Here is a 21,438-nt window from a genome sequence, read left to right on the forward strand (position 1 = left end):
ACCGACACTCTTCTGTCGTCGGGAGTGGCAGTCAATATCTCATGTACAACATGAGATAATAAATGCACAGCCTGCCTGCTATTCCGGCATGCTACTCCCAAATCCCGTTTCTCTCTTCCCTGTTTACTGCCGGCCTCGTCCTTAAGGACACTCTTATTACTCTATCCCCGAAGATCAATACATAGAAACAACAGGTCAGTTTATCCCATATTTTTAAATGTCAGGAAAGATTCTTGAGTCAAGCAATACCATTTGGGAGGAGAGGGACGGGTGGGAATGCAAGCAGCATAGGTACTGAGAACTTTGTTTACTTCCTGAGTTGGGTTAGAACTGGTTCTTTACCATCAGTTATGTAGACTTGTAGAAACTATCTTTTCATTGTTGGTTTTCTACACAAAGTTGTTCATGAGCTTAGAGGAAATACTGTATTGGCGTGTTTTACAGTTACTGAATGTCTTAATGCCTCAGCTTCCTCAACTGAAAAATGGGGGCAGTAGTACCTCTCTCATAGGTGAGGATTCAATAAATAGGTATATGAGGAACACTTGAACAGCACCTGGCACAAAATGGCCATCATTACCAATGGTGACGATGACAACACGCTTCAGAGTCACTTCATGTGATCTATAAGAGGTTTTTAACATAACTCATAAAAAAGTTTGTATATATTGATTCAGTAGTCAAGGTATTGCATTGCTCTCTCTCAGTTGATAACTGAAACCTTCTCTCTCACATCACTGACAGCGTTTCCCCACCCAGTGTGCTTCCATCTTCTAAACACGCGCTTGGGTCCTCCTCAAAGACCTCATGAAGGATCGTGCCACTTACACAACTAAGCATGCTCTCCCCATACAATCCAGCAGTCACCCTCCTTGGTATTTACCAACATGAGTCAAAACTTCTGTCCACACGGAATCATGCACACAAATGTTTGTAACAGCTTTATTCATAGTCGCCAAAACTTGGAAGCAACTAAGAGGCCCTTCATTAGGTGATGGATGAGTAAACTGTGTTTTATATCCAGACAATGGAATATTATTCAGTACTGAAAAGGAATGATTTATCAAGCCATGAAAAGACATGGAGGAACCTTAAATGCATATTACTAAGTGAAAGAAGTGAATCTGAAAAGGTTACATACTGTGTGATTCCAAATATATGTCATGCTGGAAAAGGCAAAACTCTGGAGACAGTAAAAAGATCAGTGGTTGGGAGGAAGGAGGGAGGACTAGATGGAGCACAGAGGAACTTTCGGGCAATGAAACTCCTCTGCATGATCCTAGAATGGTGGGTGTATGTCTCTACCTTTGTCAAGCCCCGTAAAGTGTACAACACCAAGAGTGAGTCCTGACAGAAGCTATGGACTTGGGTGGTGATGGCGTCCATACAGGCTCGTCAGTTATAACAAATGTCCCACTCGGGTGAGGATGTTGGTAGCAGGGGTTATGTGGGAACTCGGTACATTCTGCTTAATTTTTCTGTGAATAGTAAACTGCTCTAAAAAACAAAATCTATTTAAAAGTTAAAACATTAAAAAGACAGTCAATCAAATTTAGGTGATAGTAAAGAGTCATTGTTAATTTTCATTAACATTTCATCTGTACATTAAAGATGGGTGAGATTTCCATAAACGAACATGGAGAAAGGTCTTCTGACAGATGAGACAGCATGAACAAGAGCGGGGGAAAAATGAGGGTAACATTCGTAAGACGTCTTGCTATTCAGTTCATGTTTAATCTTGAGAATAGTTGTTGTTTCAAATATTTTATTTCGTTGTTCCTATACGCCATTTCAGAAATCATACTATTTTGGTATCCAAATTCTGCTTTCTGAATCATTTCTTAAACCTAGAAGAGAATGAAAATTCTTTATCAGTTCATAGAACTTTGGTTCTAAATATATGGTTATCTCAACTTAATTGTTAGGTAATTCTCCAACTTAATTTTGCCCAGGAGTTGTCTTCAGGAAGGGGAACCTTATGAAAAAGTCAGATTCCTGGGGCCCTCCACCACAAGCTCTAATTCAGCAGGTCTGAAATGGTACTAACAATGTACATTTCTCACGAGCATCCGAGATAACTTGGGTCCATGTGGTTCAGGGGTCACATCTTCAGAAATCAAGGTATAAGTAAGGGACTAGAAGAGATGTCACAAATTCTAAAGCTTATAAGGAGCAACAAGTAATACCATGTTTTCCCCAAAAAGAAGACCTAGCCAGACAATCAGCTCTAATGCGTCTTTTGGAGCAAAAATTAATATAAGACCCGGTCTTATTTTACTATAATATAAGACGGGGTCTTATATAATATAATATAACACAATGTAACGTAATGTTACGTAACGTAATGTAACATAACATAACAACACCAGGTAAAATATAATAATAATATAATATAATATAATATCAGGTCTTATATAATGTAAGACCGGGTCTTATATTAATTTTTGCTCCAAAAGATGCAGTAGAGCTGATTGTCTGGCTAGGTCTTGTTTTGGGGGACACACGGTAGGAGTGACTAAAACGAGGGGTATAAAACTGATAAACTTAGTTTTCATTTCAATACTTAGGAATATTATGCACTCCACAAAGAAATACGCTGTTTCTTTGACTTTTAGGAAAACGCAGCCTTCTTTTTCTATTCTTCCACTTTTGATAGACATGGGACAGAGAAACCTTTCTCTGAGTGAAATAGACGTGCAAGTGTTATGACAAATGGCAGCAGATGAGACCCTTGTGATGGGGAAACAATGGGGGAAGGGTCCCCAATTCTTCACCTTGTCCAGGGAAGTTCAGAATTTTACGTATAGTCTATTTTTTTTAATGTTGACTTAGATTCTTTTAAAACAATCTGGGCCAAAATAAAACAAAACATTTGTGTGGATCCAGATCCACATGACCTTTGGACTAAAAGTTTAGTTGGAAAGATTGTTTGGATGAGATCATTGGTTTTCAGCCTGAGTTCTAGTAAATACTAGGAGGCCACAAGCTTGTGCAGAAAGTGAGACTGAAGCCATGCCCTCCTGCTCCCACATACCACCTCACCTACCCCGCCATAGACTAGCTCTGCTTTCATAACGCATAGGTGCTCCATGTCAGATTTCATTTGAAAATAGAATTTGGCTGCTAAAACTCAAAAAAAGAAAAAAACACTCAATATCTCAGTCAGGATAGGCTAATGTCTGCTGCAGTAACAGCCTCAAAATTGTAGTGGCTTAGAACAGCAAAGGTTGGTTTGTCACTCACGAGACATGTCCACTCAGGGAGGTGGGGAGCTCTAGTCCACCTCATTCCCAATCAGGGTTCAGCTGCTGGGGACCGACCAGAGTAGCATCCTGAGTGACGGTCACCAAAGCAGGGATGAGGGAGGGATGGAAAGTTAAGCCCAGCAACTAAAGGCTTTGGCCTGGAAGTTACACAGGTCAGTTCCACTCACATTTCACTGACCACACGAGTCATTTGGCTCCATCCACCTTGTGGGGGTGAGATAGCACCATCGTCGTGTGAGCTGTGAGGGAGCAGAGAACTGAAACTACTGTTGAGCACTTTTAATACCCACCAAAGCTGGGTTACATGGTGGTGTGGGGGTAAGTCTTGAATTCCAAGCCACCAACTGTATGTTTACTCTGCCCAAGAAATTCTTATGGGGTTTTTGAGGAAAGGAGCAACATAACAAATATGACACAAGAACTAATTTTTAAAAGTTGAATGTTCAATTTATCAATTAATGTCATATATAACATGACCACGATTTGCAGCCTGAATCAAAATCCTCTTGGTGAACATAACTCTCTATCAGCTAAGTAATGGATAGATCAGATTAGAAATTGATTAACAACAGTTTATCTTTTTTCTCCTGTGTGAGCTTAACCAGTCTAATACGAGCCTTATAAATAACTAATGAAAGAAGGCGGTCTCGATGCTTATAATATGAATCCTCCTACTACGGAAAATTAGACCCATCTATTGAACAGCAAATACCCCTTGTGGAAACAGATTTCTTCTATCATGTCACTTAACCAGATTTAGAAGGATAATTACCATCATGCAATTTAAACTATCTATATTAAAATATTTCTTTTAAGTGAAAATAATGGGCAAACATCATGAAGGAACATTTGTATCTGAGACCCTTGGGAGGGTCTCCTGGGCAGAGGTTGGAGCAGTCGCAGCTACTTATCACCGCCACTGTCTCCCTCCCACCTGGCAACACCGAGAGCAAACTCCTGGCCTCATATCCTTTGTTTTTTATGTGAATTCTGTCAAATAGAAAAGGGTCACTGAGTGGTCTTCCAAATTGAAAGAGAGGAGAGGAAAGAGGGCTGCAGGAAACACTTTGTGGTGCTAACTATTCAGCCTGTGAGGGGGAAATACTTTGTTGAAAAAAAAAAAAAAGATAACCACTGCAGAGAAATGCAGGCTTGAGAACTATAGCCTTGATGCTTTTCAGCGGGAATACAGAGCTTCAAAGAAGAGCAATGCATGTCTATTACCTCCCCTAATTTATTCTCAGTGGAAGACTGAAGAGCAAGAATTTTTTTTCCTTAAGATCATAGCCTTTGCCAGAAGGGTCTGTTGTGAAGAAGAAATCATTGTGCCTCTGTGTGAGCTGAATGGTTCTGTCCCTCTTGCTCCCTGTGGTGCGACACCTGTCCTCCGCTCTTCTTCCCCACAGAACGTACGTACGTACGCTTAGGGGATACAAATCCCTTTAACTCCTTGGCAGTGTCCTCTTCCTTGCCAGTCTTGAAGGTACACGTGGGCTGTGGTGGAGAGCTGACAAGTGTCATCCTTCCAGGCCACCAGCCAGTAATGCCACCTTGTTCCCACATGGGGGCTGACCCTTGGCCAAAGGGTGTAGAGTTGTGCTTAGAAAGAAAAGGTATGAGGACCAGGTGTGTTAGGGTGCCATCTGCCTAGTGTCTGAGTTTCCTAGGGTCCCTGTAGCAATATACCACAAGCTGGTGGGGCGGGGGGGGCTTCAAACAACAAACAGTTATTGTCTCACAGTTCTGGAGGCCGTAAGTCCACAGCCAAAGTGCCAGGAAAGCCATGCCTCTGAAACCCACAGAGGAGAATCACTCCTCACCTCTCCTAGATTCTGGTGTTTGCAAACAATCCTTGGCATCACCCCATCTCTGCCTTCATCATCACATAGCCAGCCCTCCAAATTAGACCACATTCTGAGGTCCTATGGGTTAAGACTTCAACAGATCATTTGGGGGAGGAAATAATTCAACCCATAGCACTTGGGTAGCTAGATTATCCACCCAGCCTTTCTCCTGTGTAGGATGTCATTCTGACACTCTCTAACATGACCTGACAAAACCTAATCAGATCAGTATTTTCAGCAAACCTTGAGAACAAGAACGTTTCGGTTACATGTGAAGCTTCTTGATTTACATTTATTCTTTCAGCAAATATGGAGCCTTTCTGTGCACCAAGCACTGAGCCAAGTGGTCCCTGCTTTCATGGTACCTGCAGTCAAGTTGGGACACTGACATGAACCCCATGCATGAATGCTAAGAGAGGGAAAACTCTGGGTGTCATGGGAGCGTGTGAGGAGAAATGTAACCTAGCCTTCGGGAAGTTAGAAAAGGCCACCTGCTAACCTAAGCTTACGCTGAGGCCTGAGGGAAGAGTTGGCTACAGCCCCATTAAGAGGGCAGGGAATCTGGATCCAGAAATGAGGGAAGTAAATCAAGGTAACTGTTACAAATAAAATTCAGTCGTGTAAACAAGACAGATGCTTCGTTCTGTCTCTCTCACTGGTGACAGTCCCCACAGGTGATCCAAGACTCCCTGTGGTTCTGCTGTCCCTCGAGTGTGACCTCTTCCATACGCTGAAGATGGATCCCACCACAGCTGCACGTCAGCCTAAGGGGAAGGAAAAGGAGTGGGCACACCCCTTTCGTTTTAAAGACACAACCAAGAAATTGCTTGACTTCTGCTTGGATCCCAGTGAGCCAAAGTGAGAGGCAACAAGCATGTGAGATCCAAGAGAATAGCGATTCGCGAAGCATTGATTCAGGCAGAAACCCAAATAGTGTTCCAAATAGGAGGTGAAAGCAAGGGGCTTTATGAGAAAGGGAAGGGAGTAATTCCATAAAGAGAAGGAAGGACTCTCTACTGGTGTTAATAAGTCAAAGAATAAATTTCTGTAGGTGCAAATTAGCTAAGTTATTCTTTAACTATACATGGTGGTGCTAATTCTAAAGAGTGTCTTTAACTTTCCGTCTGGTCGTCAGAATGTCTGCTTTGCTGTTAGCTTTGCAAACGGTTCTTTGGAGTACAATGTTGTTTTGGCCCAGTCCAAAGGTTATTTTGCCCAGCTCAAATATTCCAAAGGTCTGAGGAGTTAGACATGCCAGGCAGTTCCCCTGGGATGGCAGCTCCGACTCCATTTTGAAGTGGCTCCATTTATATTATTTTTCACAATGAAAGACATTGCTGTTAAGGTTTTGAAGTAATCAAAACCATTCACTCTGACCTACCTGGATGAAAAGCGTTGGGTGAAGAGTCGAGGTAAGAGTGAACAGGACATCACAAAGTCCCAATAGAGTACTTTTATTCCAACAGTGTCTTCTGTGAATCTCTGTGGTGCATCTTCTGTAACCTGGATGGCTTCTTACTTTTTTGCTTCAAACTGCCAAATGGTTCTGAAAGTGTAGAATGTTCTAGTAAATCTGGTATAAAACCAAGTATAGGCTGCATCTACAAACATCCGCTAAATCAGACACCACCATTAGAAATGATTTTCCAGTCTCTGTCTTCAAAATAGGGGAAAACCATTTGTTTAGTTTTGTGGGTGTACCCTTGAACATGTTACAAACAGTTGACTGATATCTGCCTCCCCAGCTCTTGTCTTGTCCTCCCCAGCTAGCCCTCTGTTGTTGCCTTCAGGCTGTCACTTCATTAGTCACTTACATATGGCATTTTGAAAGCATGCTAATTGAGGACCTTTACTTCTAGCTCCAACTAATCATTCTGACAGAAAACGTCTCCTCCCCGAAGGAGGAGGAGGAGCCCACATGCTTTTGCAGCTCTTTGCCTACGTGCATCACTCTGTTTCACCCCAAGGTGTTCCATGCAGAGTCAACCCAAAAAACACACATGACAAAGTTATCAAGTGTCCCCATCAACCCTTTTTGCATCCCCTCTTTCTGTGCAACGTACCTTTTAACTATTCACCTTAAGATACTTTACGCCATCCAGGATCCCTCTTTAGTCCCTCTGTTTATCTATTTATCCATCAGTTCATCTGATTGCTATATTGATTGACTAAATACTGACTGAGTCCCTTCTTTCAGGAGAGGCAATCTAGTGTGATGAGAAAGAGCCAGACTTCCAGAGTTTGAATCTCAGCTTCACCACTTACAGGATACCTGGTGACAGGCAAATAGCTTAAACCTCTCTGAGTGCCAGTTTTTTTTGTCAGATGGGATAACAATAGTGCCATCCTTAATCAGTAGTTTGGAAGTGCATGTCTTCAAGCAGTGTTCCACTTCTGCTAGATGAGGGCACTGAGGCACAGAGCGATGAAGGACTTGTCCAAGTCACATGCCTAGCACGTGTTCTCCAAGAAGTGGTTTCTCAAACTCACACCACCGATTAGAAGCCCCCTCCCTTTGGAGCAATAGGAAGGATTCTTCCAACGATATTCCACCAGGTTTAGTAGGATCAGCCTAAATTGACCCCTTTGACGTCCTCTCACATTCAGTATCGGCTTCACAGAGCTGTCCTGAAAGGCTTGGGGAAGTGAGTGCACGTGATCCTTGAGTGTTGCCCTGCTGTCCCCCACCCAGTGCGCATAGAAAACAGAGAGAACCGAATCACTTCCAAAAAATGTGCAAGCAGCCAACCATATAACTGAGTGTTTGACTCATTCATGAGATCTGAACACAGCCAATGGTATCTATCAAAAGTCCAGACCCCTGCATAGATTAGTAGACAGGCAGAGTAGACTCCTGCACAGCGAGTCCTTGGTACCAGGACACCCCCCAAAGGTAGCCCTCCACAGTCCGGGTTGCAGTTCGGGAGTCTCTCACGGGCCTTATTTCAATCAGCTTCTGTCTTCTCTTCAACCTGGCCACCGGACGGGAATGTCACGTCACTGTACAGTAACTGCTGGCCTTCGGTTCTCTTGATGCTCCATTAAGTTGGACTTTTCTAACAGCTGCCTTCTTTCTGGCGCTTCCTGCCACAGCGGCAACAGATGGGCGAGCAGAACCCAGGAGGTTCTGAGGGAGTTGATGGCCAGCTTACAGTAATTGGAAGCAGTATGGCAGGGGCCTTTGGAGCTCAGATGCATCCAGAACTTGGTGCTGGAATAATCAGCCTCAAGCAAAGAATTAGGGAGCTCCTGTGAAGTTGGAGGGAAGCCTGCATGTAATGGTCTGGTTTTTAAAAGCTTTTCTTTCCCTTGAAAATACTGTCATCCTTGAGATAATAAAGCAAATCTTGACAATTCAACAAGGAAATATACCAGAAATGGTATCACAATGACAATCTAGGAATGCCTGCATCAATAATTCATGATTTGATTTTAAAAAAAATTTATAAGTATAATAAGCCTAGTTACTATTCTATAGGCTGTTTAGAAATATAGACATTTATATTTTTATGATTACACTGCCCTGATATTTCGTTAGAATAAATTTAGTCACTTTCCTGACAAACTGAAATACAAAAAGTGTAAACAATGTAAGTTCCATGAAGGAAAGAAGGAAGGGAAGGAAGGAGAGGAAAAAAGGAGTAAGGGAGGGAGAAGGCACAGAGGAAAGAAACGAAAAAAGACAATAAAATGTATATTGGAAATGAGTGTGGCAAAACTGGTTTTCGTTTTTGAGATCCTTTTTGAATAGTATTATAATTTTGAAAACCATCAACCCCCTTTCCTTTCGTTTTTCTCTTCTAGTCTCCTCATACCTGAAATATATCTTTAGAGTGAATCAAATGATCAGCCAGAGGTGACTAATGAACTCTTCAGTACTGAGGGGCTGTGTTCCATTTCCGTCCACTTTAATTTCTCCTCAGCATTCAATATGGTCGGCTATTTTCTTCCTAGTTAGTGCCGTCTTTATCTTCACGGTTCTTCCTTCTCAGATTCACTGTCAGAAATTCCTTCTCGGTCTCTATTCTTTTGCTGCTCCTCCGTAGGCATTACTTGAATTCCGTTTAAGTCTATGGCCATACCACCCTGAGCGCGCCCAATCTCATCTGATCTCGGAAGCTAAGCAGGGTCGGGCCTGGTTAGTACTTGGATGGGAGTTCATTTCAAGTTTGTGTTAATGACTCCACCAGCTTCCTAGTGCTTAGGACAAAATTCAGAGTCCTTCTCACATCCTACAAAGACCGATGCGATCTGACCTGTCCTCATCCCTCTCACTGTCTCCTTGTTGACAGTGCTCTGGCCCCACTGGCCCCTCATGGTGTCTTTAAATGAACCAGACTCGTCGTCTCTTGAGGGCCTTTACTCGCTCTTCCTGGAACACCTTCGCCGTGATGTTTGCATGGCTGCCTTCCGCTCTGCATTTTCATGTGTGCCCCTCTGAGACAGGCTGTCTCTGATTACCCTCCCCCCCCGTGGCATGATCCATCCCATAATCCAGCCCTACTTTCTTCATAACATCTATCACTACTGCAATCCTACTATTTGTTTAATTGCCTTATTGATTTTCTGTCTTACCTCCCCCTCTATTTCATGGGAGCAGGGAACTCATCTGTTTTATTTCTATTCAGTGCATAGGCAATCGATAAATATTTATTTAAGGGGGGAGGAAAGAAGATGGAGAGAAAGGAAGGGAGAGGAGGCGATTTCACTCATTCATCATCAAACGTTCATGCACTGGGTGTGCCTCCTGAAGCCAGCCGTCATGGGAGACCCAGGGGACGGCGAGGAGAATTAGCGCAGAGCCTCTCTGCCCAGACTTTCTGGATGAATGAACAGTAAGGTTAGTCCCTACCCCATAAGTGCATTACATATGGGTTATTATAGCGGTTGTCAACATTAGTCAACTAACTTTTGTTTGGAGTTGTTCACAAGGCTAAAACAGATGCTATTCTGCCTAAGTGACCATCAAAACCTGAGTACAATTCTCTATAAAATTACATAGCTTTATAGTCTAAAATCCTTTTCCTGGCCTTCCAGGCCTGTCTCGGTACTTTCCCAACATGCACCTTTTGTTCTGGAAACTTCCTTTTCCCAAGTCGCTGTCTTCCTTGCTTGACGTGTGTGCACATGTGCGCACGTGCACACGCGTGTACACACACACACACACACACACACACACACACACACACGAGGGCAATAGGATAGAGAGACGGGAGCATGGGGCCCAAAGTCAGGCTGGAGTCCCAGTCCCTTCACTGAGCGGTTGTGTAACTGAAGCTCTGTGCTTACATGTCTTCCTCTGTAAAAGGGCTGAGCTATAGTACTTAAAACTTTGAGAATTAAACACTGTCCCCGTACAGCGCTTCACGCCTCTGTCAATGTCAGCCATTCTTCCTGCCATTGCCCTCTCACCCAGAATGCCCTTCTCTTCCCCTCTCGCTAAGTTCTATTCATCCTTTATCACAAGTGCCCCGACTTCCATGAAGTCGACCTACATCTCCTCTGAATTCTGTGACTCACACTGACATTGTTGTTTCAGATATAAGCTGTCCTGAATTAAACTGCAAGCTCCTTGAGGGGAACATCAGGTTACACCAGCACAAAGCAGGTTCTTGAAAAATCCTCAATTGATTAAATGTTCGTATTATAGTGTTGAAAGATTTGAATGGAGAATTCATGCTGCTTTGATACTTTAAATTCATGTTAACTATGTCTGTGATGTTATATAAAGTCTAGACTTCTCCATTTAATCAAAGTCTTAATCATAATGAGCAGCACTCATGAAAGGGCAATTAACAGATTCCCAAAAGAACTGAAATAGTAACTTGCTAATAGCATCCCCAAGGTTTTGGGTTTTATGCTGATAAATTAAGTAATTTGATACGAGAGGCATGTGAGCCTCACAGAGCACAAGTTTAAAAGGAAGAAGACCTAAGTCTTGATCCTTGTCCTGCCATCATGTCACCTGGACCAGTGACTTCTCTTCTCGGCGTCTCTGTTGTCTCATGTGAAAAGTTGTATGAAATTAGTGTGTCAGAATCTCCTAAAATTCTGAGGCTGTCTGGATGAAGTTTTGTCCCCCTCAAAACTCTGATCCCACCTTATATCAATTAGAGTGGTTTGGGGGAGAAATGCAAGTTGACCCATGAATTTTAAACAAATATATTTTAATTATGATGCTAGAAATTTTCTCATTTATAACTCCACTTATTACCATTTACATTCATTATGTTAGAAAACCAGCCCAGCTTGTGTGTTCATGTCGTCCATGACAGAGCACACACAAGAGCAAAAATGAATTAGGAGGAAGGAAACAGGGAAACAGGTTTTATTTTAAAGAAACAATGGGGAAATCACGAGAATTAGCTGATGGAGATTCCTACGCATTTTTCTGTATCACACCAAGCACTGGCATAGCCAGGAAATACAAGGTACTCTGCCTGTTTCTCCCAGCCTGCCAAATTAAATCGAATTTACTTCATGACAAGACCTAAGGCTGTAGTCATTTGAATGAATGACTTGTTACATAATAGACTCCTGAAAATATTAATAGATTTGTTATAGCCTTAACGCTGATTTATTGAAAATGTCATACTTGCCTATGCAAATTTGTTCTTAAAGCTCGAATGTGACAAATATGCTTGGTCTGGGGAAGTAGCCCACGAGCTGGTCTGACTGGTTCCTTTCCCACTTGTGCTTGTGTGACCTGGTTTTTCCCTCAGGGACATGGGGAAGGGATCTGTCAGAGCCACAGAAGCTGACGAGTGCAGAGCCAGGCATCTGAGAGCAGGATCTTTGAGTCACACGACTGGTTTTTCACTGCAGGTGACGTTGTCCCCTAAGGGGACACTTGGCAATGTCTGGAGACAGTTCTGATGATCACAGCTGGGGGGACAGCTGGCATCTAGCGGGTAGAGGCCACAGATGCTGACCATCCTGCAAGCACAGGGCAGCCCCCATAATGACACCTTGTCCAGCCCCAAGTATCAATAGTGCTGAAGTTGAGAAACTCTGAGTAAGGCCCCTGCGTTCAGATCTGACTCTGTACCAGTCGCTTATTTGGGAGAAAGCTGCCTGAGATTCCCAAGCCTCAGTCATGTCATCTTGGAGCAAATCCCATGACCTGTCTCCCAGGACAGGGTCGTTGTGAAAATCAGACTGATCGATGGATGCTGAGCCTTTGGGACACCTGCCTGCACACAACAGGCTCGATGCATCTTAGTTATCATTAATAACGGTAACAGTGGTACAAATCATAACAGCGACAGAGGCTCTCTGCAGATTTGCTGCCCTATCTGGAGATTTACAGGGTTTCTTGGCATTGCAAAAGGATTGTGGTTTGCAAGCCAGTTCCAGGCATTCAGAAAATAGACATGTACTAAAACCAGAAAAGTTTTCTTCACACTGAACTCCTGTTGTGACCTTAATATACTACTCCCAGTCCCTAAGAAGAAAGGAAAAGAGGTCGCAATGAGTACCAACCAATTTGAGTTACTAATGTGCCATCTGTGGAAGGGGAAAGAAACACTAAATGTGCATGGCACCTTCAAGGACGTGGTGGTTGAGGTAAGGATTGCATTGTGCTTGTTAAAGATTGGGGAAGCCCATGGGCGTCCCATGGGTTTATAAGCTGAAAATTAATGCAGTCCATACGCTACGGCTGTGACCCCTTCCCTAACCTAGAGGCAGCCTGAGGCAAGCACGTGGGGCTAGTTAGCACATAGGCTTGACACATCTCTCACCCACACTGAATGTCTACCATGCAATTTCAGGGGAGAGCCAAAATGGAACCCTTGGAAACATTTGTATAACTATTAACACATGCTTTAGAGTTGATCCTAAAAACAGCACCAATTCAGGCACTTACTGTGTGGCTATGAAAATAGTTGCCCTCATTTCATGTATTCAGTAATTCTCAGCACCTCTGCGTTAACAATATGCAAGTATTTTTTATTATTACTAAAGGCAAAGTGTTAGTTATCACAAATCTGAAATACCATTTATCTGCTAAACTCACAGGAATTGCTGAGACGTCCCCTGATTTAGGTCTCTAGCATTCCCGTCACAAAACGAAATTGACTTTCAAACTTGGAAAGAAGCTATAGGAGAAGGGATGATTCTGAAATACCTGACTTTGTGATTCAATTCAGTGAAGCTGCTGAAAGTGTCAGTGGAAATTCTCAAAAACTATAAAATGTTAAACATGCCACACAGTCACTGAAAATTAAGCTGAAATACTTAAAGTGCTTATGGAAGTCATATTCTAAAACTATTACCAGGTGGCCTTTGTTTTAATACCAAAAAGTTTGGAAGTCCTCTGTGAAACCCTTATAAAAATTCAATTAACCTTTGTAAAAAAAAAAAAAAAAAAAAAAAAAAATAGAAGCACTGCCAGACTCAGGGCCATTACCCATGTATCAGCCTCATGGTCAAGGAAAGTCAAGTACTCAAACTAAGTCAAATACTCCAAAAGTCAGCCCCACTTGCGTGGAATTAATGGTTCCATAGAAAGCATCCTTCATGCTCCCCTGTCCATTCAATATGCAGTGGTACTTTATTCCGTTGTTTCTAAAATATTCCAAATTCTATAGAGAAGGTAGGTGTTATTTAAAAAGCCAATTCTCAAGCCAACTACCTCATCTATGTTATCTTCCTCACTTAAAACACCCATCCATATTATTGGTGTAGCTACTTGAATTCATATTGGTATCAAATGTTTTCTTCATCTAATTGTAGGGACAAGGTCAAATTTCTTCAAAAGCTCCTTGAGGAAGATTATTTTGATCCTAAGCTACCTAGTATACTAGCAGACTGACAAATATTCTTTAAATGGTCAGTGTTAGGAAGTGAGTAGTAAATATTATGCCACACACTTCCTAAAACGACTATTTGAGTCATAAAACTTCAAATTTATCATTTATTGTGAAATTTAGTTGAGTAACATAACTTAAATTCTTTGTTGTTGTATTACGTTACCCTTTCAATACAGGGTTTTCAAAAATGGATGTGCTCATTAACAATTTTAATTGAGATAAATGATTTCTTTAAAAATTACCTACCTTTTTCATTTTAAGTGACTGCTGAATCCATCATTGGTAACTTATGATACTGTTGCACTTTCTTCTGAAATGAACATATTTATGTAGCAACATCACCCTGATTTCCTTACGGAACTGGTACAAACTGCGTTTTTTTCTCTTCATTTTTTTCTTCCCTCCCTCCCCACCTCCCTTCTTTCCTTCTTCCTTCCTTCCTTCCAAAAATTACCCAAACTGAGTTTTCATGAAAGAAGAAGAAAATGGCACAGGATTTGTGCTATTTCACTAGTGTGTTCTAGCGCGTAAGCAATGAAGAACAATAACAGACAGACCAAACAGAACAACAAGACGTCAGATCTGAAGCCCATAATTAAATGACAGCTGCCTTTTCTTGTTCCCAAATTCACTACCTACACTCTCTGAGCCAAATTTTTTCTTCTTTCCCTTTCCTGATGCCTGCATTCCCTGTGACTGGGTCCTTACGAGGCGTAGAGCAGCAGGAAACGTGAGGTGGAGGGGTGGGAGGCATTCTCAAAGAAAAACCATGAGATTATATTGGATGAGCTTTTTTTAACAATGGTTTTTACACGTTTTAGATGGCTTTTCAGGAGGACATACAAAATGTTTCATTGTGGTAGGAATGTATTTAATTCCAAACACAGCCTTGGCTTGAATATTCCGATATTCTTTGTGACAGTAAGTTGAAGGGCAGTGAAGGTCACTTCTCAGTGCTGCCAGAGCAAAACGGCCAGTCCTCTTTTCTGGATTGTTCTTTCCCACGTCTGGTTACTATGGAGAAAGCTGAACTATCAGCTTTTGTTTCCAGTCACCAAGTGGTTGTTAGCGTATTGCTTATGAAAATGGTTTCCCTAATGCTAATTAGTTATAGCAATGAAATTGAAAGCTATGCCTGCTTTGCTTTATTGATCCTCGTCAGCACGTGCTGACGCAGGTATTTCAGATAAAGGATTGGAATTACCAATTATACTTGTTGGTTTAAAAACACATTCACTTAGTCTGTAATGGGTTACACTTGAACTCTTTTGTTCTTCTATCGAGGGTCCCAGGTAGGTGGTTTTCTATTGAGGATTCAGTATTTCCTAAGCCTTTTCTGCCTCCTGCAGTGGTAGGCTTGGCACCATGTGCCCTAAAGCCCAGCTCCATCAACCTGCAAGAGACCCATTCCGACCATGTTAATAACACCAATATAATCAGATTCCATTTCTGACATTTACCAGCTCTACAGTTGTTAGCAAGATGCTTAAGCTCTCACGGTCCTCAGATGCAGAATAAGGCAGTTGTGACCCATTTTCCAGCATTGCTGCGATCAAATGGGAAATAAGCAGCTTCCTGGGCACGTGACCTGTGCAGTCACAAAGGGTCCTACACTCAGGGGGCCTGCGTATTTAACGCTTCATTGTCACCATCTTGAAATGCTGAGAAATTTTGGAATGAGAAGGTCTGTATTTTCATTTTGCACTGAACTTCACAAATTGCATAGTTAGGACAAGCGAGGTTATGCTACATTCACGTAAGTTCTCCAAAATCTCAGTGGCCTGAGATATGAACAATCAGTGTTCATTTCTTGCTCATGCTGTTCATTTCTTGCTCATTCTAACACATGTCGGAAGGAAGCTCTGCGTGTCCTAGTCACTCAGGAACCCGGGTCGAAGGACCCCCATTTGGGCCTGAACTTCCATGATCTCCACACCAAAGGGAAGGGAACAAAGAATTGTGCATTTGCCCTTGAAGCTCCCACCCAGAAGTGACAATTATCACTTCTGTTCACACGTCTTTGTCCAGAACAAATCACACAGCCTTATCTAACTTCATTCGGGAAGTGCATTCCTTCCTGACCTGGAAAGCAGAGGGCTGGAGTGGTTGGTGAACAGAACCAACGCTGTCACAAAGTGTGGGGTGCCTCCTGACAGCTGCTCTTTGCAACCCACCCTTTACAGGAGGAAGTTTTCTCCTGAAACCAAACCAAACCCAATTATCTGAAAGTAATGTAGCTTATCTTTTAAAAGAAGTCCTTCAATTCTCTTATTTTCCACCAAGTTCAAGACTGTTTTGACTGTCATCCTCCCTGGGGATGGAGCATATGCCGAGAAAGTTAACGTTGCCACATCAGGATTAAATCCTTCTTCACCAAATTGAAACACTTAAGCCAGCCTAGCTGAATCCTTCAGCTCTGTTCTCAAAATTGAAATGGCATTGCTAGTGGCTTTCTGATTATAAAACATCAATGCATTATGATAGCACATCTGAACAAGATGAAAGAATGTAAAGCTAACATACAAAGTAGTACAAAGCAGTAGCAATCCCACTGCTCACTATTATTTTTTTATCTTTTGAGGCATTTTAGGTTACATACCCACACTTGAAATTTTTTAAATATTATAATAATATTATGCATATTAACTTTTACATATTGTTTTATTAAATACTACATGTATACATGCTATAGGCAAGCGTGTAATAAGTACAGTTATAATATTATTTCTAAGTTCCACTATTGTGATAATCAGTTGATATGCAATCACCAGGTATGTGTAAGGATTTTTGTCCTCCAGGCCCCATTTACAGGTCCTAGAGGTAACCACTTAGCAGTTATCATCCCAGAAATGCTCTGGGAATATATATGCAACAACATAGATTTGTTTCTTTTTCACCCCAGTTGTTGCATGCTATATCTAAATTGTTTTCATTGCTGTGTAGTGTTCCATTTTATGAATGTATCATAGTTTGTTGAATGAACTACCCATATCTGAGCTTTAAATTATTTTGCCATTATAAGTGACTTTACAAAAAAAAAAAAAAATTCTTGTCCATCAGGCTCTTAGTATTTATTCGGTTATTTTCTTAGACTACATTAACAGAAGTAAAATCCTATCGCTGTAATAATCCTAATAATTAAAGATTATTCTAATATTATGTGTAATGACTGTATTTGTATCATTGCATTAGTGTATCTATATAAAGCTTATTTACTTGCTATATTTGATAACTCATTCAGAATTCTTTGGAGAAGCCACTTATCAGCTATTTTGAGGAGTAAATGAAATAATTCTGTCAAGTGTATTTTGCTAATTATTAGTATATGTGTACATACAATAACAATCAATAGTAATTATTAGTATTATTTATTTTATAAAATGGCCTATCTACTTGTGTTATTTTATTAATAAGTATTAATAATAAAGTTATATAACTGCTGTATGTTCACTTCACATTCCAGTGGAAATGGTGCCGTAAAAAGAGGCATGATGTATGTGAACAGGGGACATGTATTAGGTTGGTGCAAAGTAATTGCGGTTTAAAAGATTAAAAATAATTGCAAAAACCGCAATTATTTTCACACCAACCTAATAATTATGGAACTATAGGATGAGAAGTGGTGACAAACACACATCTTGTTCTGCCCAAGACACACTCGTTTATGCCTATTGTTCTGAAGTACCTGCCATTAAGCTCCCTGTCACTCTAAAACTGTGCAGTGAGACAATAAATCCAGTGGTCATGCCACTCGTGAGTATCAGCCATGGAAAGACGTGCATAATCTACCCACGTATACTGTCATTTCGTGTCCTCAGAAGAGCTAAGATGGGACACGTTGCCATTTCTCTTTGTTAATTCAGGTCACTGTGATACAGCTCAGGTATAATCAAGTATCTCTTTATACAGACCTTATACAAATCTGTCGATGGAAGGCGACTTTTTATATCATTCTTTCTTGCTTTGGAGACTGGTCACCATCTTCTACCTGCCCGGTCAGTGCAGTCAGAAGGATCCCAGGGTATTTATTCCCTGCACTCCCAGGTTACACTGGCGAGCAAGGAACGCGTTACATAAACGTTCTTCTGAGAATTGGCCACCATTATCAGGACAGCTCTCCTGTTAGTAAGGCTTATGCCTTCTAATAATGTGACATATCTATTTCACTGGCTGAATTTTCAGGTTTTCTCCTTTGTCAGACAGAAAAAAGTGAACATTCTTTTTAAAAGTATTCTGTATAAAGACACCAGAGCAGTTAATCCTTCCTCGTTTCCAATAATCGTCCCCCAGATTAAGTACATCTGATCTATGCTGCAGCTAATTTAAAGGAAGACCGTCTTCATCACCTTTGTTCATTAACCTTGAACTCAATAAAACTCCCAGGCATTTTTTTCATCGCCAATACAAGCTGCCAGTAGCCTGCAAAAGGAGTCCCTTACTGTTTTTAACACTTGGAAAGCAAAATGATCTCCTTTTAAAATGCGAGGTAGGAAATTCCGCATGAGCAATGTTCTCTAACAATTAACCACACTGGTGAGATAAGTGCTCTCGGCTTTTCCTCAGGATACCTCGCTGTCCAACACCACCCAAGTTAATTAACAGATAGAATGCTCACGTCCTTGCCCGCTTACTGCCTAATGGAGCCGCATGTGTTGGTTTGCATCAAAGCCATTTCACCCCACTCACCCACCACTTAGCGTTTCCTACAAGCTGGCTCTTGATCTCCACTCCTGTCCTTTTCATGCGAGATGACTTCTCAGAGGGTGTGAGACGGTGAAGCATGGTCTCATTTCATTGTAATTATGGAATGTCCCAGTCAGAGCCAAGGAGTGTAGAAATTTCACACTAATTCCAGCACATCTCCGGTGTGCTCTGAAATGGATCCCTGTGTGACTGAGTCACACGTGCCAAGGAAACCATCAGGGGGAGCTTCCGCCCCCTGGCAGCCCTGGCTTCCCCACAACTCTCCTTTCCCTGGGAGCTATTTTTAATGGCCTTTTTAATCACTATCGTCAACAGCGGGGAACCCTCAATAACATCTTATGCTTTCAGAAAAATTTTTTAACATGAATCGGAAGCATAAATATTTAGATTTCTTCAGGGAAAAGCATTTTAAGTGTTGGGGTTCTATACCTGAGCTGGGTTCTCTTTTAAAACATATCCCAATTATAATTGTAAATGGTGACCTCACAAATAAGACCTTAGAGGGGAAAATTACTAAATACAAGTACATTCTTTACATTCTGATTTTCTACAGATGTGTCAGAACCAGCAACTTTTCTTTAGAAACTCAGAGGAAGTATTGAACTTACTAATTATACTTTTTGATTGGGTTTGTTGGGTTTTTGCACCTTTGCAATGTCTAGCCTAGTGCTAACATTATACTCAGCACTTACTTGAATACGAGTCGCTTTGAATTCATAAACACATATTTCCTATTTATAAAATTGCTTTTATACGAGTATATATGTATATCTGTGAATAAAAGAAAACAAAATCCCCCAATAATGAAAACCCAGAAATTGTAAACTCTACTCATGTTTGTCTATATTTCTTTCTGGACAATTTTTAAAAGATATTTCTATTTCTTTCACTCTGTTTCTCCATCCCCTGGGCTTCCCTGCCTCTCCCTCTGATCAGAGGGACCAGTTAGGTCCAGCCCTAATGTTTGTGGGGCCTGGGCTGAGAGAACTAATTCAGGTCCACATAACCCGCATCTGAATATTTAAAACTTATAAATCAAGCCAGAAAACTGTTACATAAAATACATCCCGTCCTCTTTACCTTGAGGGATACAGCTTCATAAGGGCCTGGTATGCGAGGTTCTAATTTAGAATTCTCTAACAATTGTCACCCCAATAAATTTAAAAAATAAATTAAAAAAAAAAAAAGAATTCTCCGACCCCTCAGAATTCTTTACCTGAACTTTGCGGAATTGAGAGAATCGGCCCATTCCCCAACCCAGTTCCCATGTCTTGTCCAGCTCTGCTGTGTCTAGAAGGACCCTGGCACACACACCAGTGGACACCCAGCCTACGAATCCAAGGTCCATCCACATCCCCCACACACGGCAGCTCCTTGGCCTCCCTCGGGCTGTGTGGGTGGCACAATCAACCCCCAGGAAGATGGATGGGGAAGCTGCCTGTGCAAACCCTGAGATTGTGCCCAGGGCCATTTGGGCAGGAAAATCTGGGGTTCCTGGTACCTGGAGCATAGTCTCAAGGGATACTCCAGGGTCGTCTCTCCACGTAAAGACCCTTAACCTACTCGCGTCTGTGGAGTCCCTTTGCCACATAAGGTACCATATGCACAAGTTCTAGGCATAAGGACGTGGACATATTTGGAGGGGGCCGTTATTCTGTCTACCACGCTATGTCACATTTGATTATGCGGTAGCATTTTGTTGAGGAATCATTAGAAAAACACAGGCAATTTTTCTTGGTTGATGACGCGTTACCATTTGTATACCACTAGGTCTTAATGTAAAAGGAAGTAGCTTTGGTTGTAGTCAAGCTCTACCGGTTAACAAAATTAGTATGTGGTGTGTCACGTGGAAAGGACCAAGCTATGCGAGAGTGACGTTTAGATTGCCAGTGAGAGCAAGGGCCTTAAACTGTAACGACACAGACAACTTTAAACAAATGAGTGAACACTGTGCCTGAGTGTCCTCTGTCGGCCCTGTTGAGAGGAACCTACATGGCACCTCGAGCCTGGGGCTTCCTGATGGGCTGCATTTTTCGTAAGTAGCCAAGTAATCCACAGGCCGTGGCTAGGAGGAAAGTGGGTTGATAACTTTGACAGTGGTGACCCGCCATTTAAACTTTGGGCTTCCTGAAAGATGAATAAAGAAAGACTCATATATGACGTTGGGCAGATTTCAGTAAAATATAGATGTATTTTTAATCTTAATTTCCTAAAAATATTCGTAAACACTTGTCAGTGAATGAGGAATGGGTATAAAGTGGAATTAGACGAAGGACTCATCTGGTTACAACAAACACAACTGCACTACAGTCAGGAACACACAGAATAAAAAAGGAAGTTGGAGACCGAAAGCTAAATCGGAGGGTGGTTATTTAGGTTGCCCAAAGATTTTTTTTGTTTTTAATATAAGGACGCTTTAAGGAGTTTTTAAATAATCACCTCTAATTATTTTTGTCTCTAGTTATTTATAATATTAATATAATATTTAAAATGTTCTAATTATTTTAAAATATACTTTAGGAATATAACTGTCATGAATTGAGGTACCCTTGATATTTAAAGGAAACTCTGTGTTCATTATGGTTGATGGTTCAACAGTGGAGAAGCATTCAGTGTTTTTGTTCAGGGTTTAGTGTCTGCAGACCAGAGGGAGGGACGAGTGGGTGTGCACAGTGTGAAAACTCCTTGCTTTGATGGGCCTGGAAGTTTCATTTTATTCATTCTTAGCAACAAAGCCTCTTCCTGACTCTGGACCCCATCAGTCTCCCCAGAGTCTCCTGGACGACAATACTCATCTAGCCTGTCTTCTCT

General features: G+C 41.6%; 1 protein-coding gene and 1 long non-coding RNA gene across 3 annotated transcripts in view; one reads left to right on the top strand and one right to left on the bottom strand.

Annotated features, from left to right (window-relative positions):
• The window catches only part of PRKN (parkin RBR E3 ubiquitin protein ligase), a 1,116,534-nt gene that overhangs the window by 1,001,405 nt on the left and 93,691 nt on the right, over window positions 1–21,438 (top strand). The window lies entirely within an intron of this gene.
• LOC109457155 (uncharacterized) lies at window positions 937–18,930 on the bottom strand. Its single transcript, XR_002138975.3, has 3 exons — window positions 18,614–18,930; window positions 6,492–6,656; window positions 937–1,847 (listed from the first exon to the last, which is right to left on the bottom strand). It is a non-coding gene; the product is annotated as an uncharacterized LOC109457155 (long non-coding RNA).

This window comes from Rhinolophus sinicus, chromosome 2 (assembly GCF_057876585.1).
Source record: "Rhinolophus sinicus isolate RSI-liver-muscle chromosome 2, RSI-T2T, whole genome shotgun sequence".
In the NCBI taxonomy this organism is placed as follows: domain Eukaryota; kingdom Metazoa; phylum Chordata; class Mammalia; order Chiroptera; family Rhinolophidae; genus Rhinolophus; species Rhinolophus sinicus.